The 1,662-nt window shown below is 57.5% G+C and overlaps 1 long non-coding RNA gene across 1 annotated transcript; it reads left to right on the top strand.

Moving 5' to 3' along the window:
* Window positions 1-834: 834 nt before the first annotated feature.
* On the top strand, window positions 835-1,459 carry LOC129148133 (uncharacterized). Its single transcript, XR_008555315.1, has 2 exons — window positions 835-987; window positions 1,157-1,459. It is a non-coding gene; the product is annotated as an uncharacterized LOC129148133 (long non-coding RNA).
* The last annotated feature ends 203 nt before the right edge of the window (window positions 1,460-1,662 follow it).

The raw sequence follows: 1,662 nt of genomic DNA, 5'->3' as shown, positions 1-1,662 counted from the left end.
CCCCACGCTGCCACCGCCCACGCCCACTGGGCACCAGGGCCCCTTGCCTGGGCCAGGACGGGGAGGGCAGGAGCCCTCTCCCTGAAGCCCTTGAGAGCCACAGACCTCAGTGGCTCGAGCGAGTCAGGGGCAGGAGGGGTGGGGGCAGTTCCAAGCCTCCTTCCTGGCCCTGGTTTGGGGGCAGGAGGGGGACTGCGTTAGCAGAGATATTTATGGGCAAGGGACCGAGATCATTTGGACCCAGAGGGGAGAGGATACCCGAGCACACACGACGCTGGAAATAATTCTACTTTAAACACAACACGGGAAAGAAAATCTCCCTTCTCTCCAGGTGGGGAGCCTGCAGAGCGAGCCGCGCGAGAACAGTGCATGCGCCGGCAGCTCCCTCCGCCAGGGGGCGTGTGTCCGGCTCTCCCGCCGCCGCCGCCGGACAGGCCCCTGGCTTTCTGGCTGGGGACAGCGCCCTCTGGTGGTGATCTCACTCCTCACGCTCCTGAAAGTCAGAAGCACAATTTTTCCTCTCGCGTGGAGGAAAAGGAAAGGCATGAGCCCACGGAAGGGGTGTTTATTTTTTAACCGCTAACACTTCGTTTAAACTCACAGGACCAGTCTGAGGACCACAGAGAACCCACTTCTAGAAAAGGGGGGGGGGAGTTTGAGGGAGGGGGGGGATTGGACTTAGTCGGACAACCTAAACATTCAAACAATAGCATCGGTTGCCTGTTTTTGAAACAGATGGAATTTCCCACAGTAGTCCTGAGCCCATCCAATGGGACCTTATCCCTGGGAACCTGAGCCACCTTGTAGGGCATCCCCCCCAACCTCTTACATGTTCAATGGTTGCTCTGGAAATCGACCTCTCGGCATCACGTGGCATGGCGTGGCGTGGCGTGGCGTGGGAGAGAAGGGACGAGGTGGGCGCAGGCGACCATCAAATGCGTGAACCCAGGCCCAGGCGTTCCACTGCCTCCCCAGCCCTGTGCTCAGGTGAGCTTGGCTGGTCTCCGGCCACCTTCTCAGCCAAAAACAAACAAAAACACAAAACAAAACAAAACAAAAAAAAACAGAAACAGCCCAGGGCTCGCCTTCAGGAAACTGATACTGAACAAAATGAGGCATTTTCTCTTGCTCCCTCTCCTTTACTCTTTTTTGGCAGGTGTGAGCTGTTTCCGCCCAGTGTCCTCTTGTAGCTGCATGTGGGTTTATCGATCACTGTAGTCCTGGGCGACGGCAGCTTCCTTCTTTGCCGGGGATGAGTTCGTGATAAACCAGAATGTGGCCCAGGACGACCGTTTGTTTTCCAAACCTCCCGCCGCAGAGGCGTGAAGCTGGGGGCGGGGCGTCCCCAACAGAGACCGTGGAGGGGGGATCCCGGGCAGCCGCACCTTCGGGTCTGTTTTCATTAACTGTATTTCCTTTTTGTTTTTAAAATTAAAAGTCAGATACGGTTTTTAACATCCCTAACCCTCCTCGGCCCGGCTTTGTGGTATTCCCCTGGACTGCTTGAGCCACCGTCCACCGAATGTGTGCTTGTCGGGTGCCCACAATGAGCCGCATTATTCCAGGAGCCAGCACCCATCTTCACGGAGCTCCCCTTCTCGTGAGGGGGCGCGGAGCTCCCCTTCTCGTGAGGGGGCGCGGGCGGAGCTCCCCTTCTCGTGA

Source organism: Eptesicus fuscus, chromosome 23 (assembly GCF_027574615.1).
Source record: "Eptesicus fuscus isolate TK198812 chromosome 23, DD_ASM_mEF_20220401, whole genome shotgun sequence".
Classification (NCBI taxonomy): Eukaryota; Metazoa; Chordata; class Mammalia; order Chiroptera; family Vespertilionidae; genus Eptesicus; species Eptesicus fuscus.
Note: the sequence above shows the minus strand (reverse complement) of the source record. Positions and strands in the feature narration are given on the sequence as shown.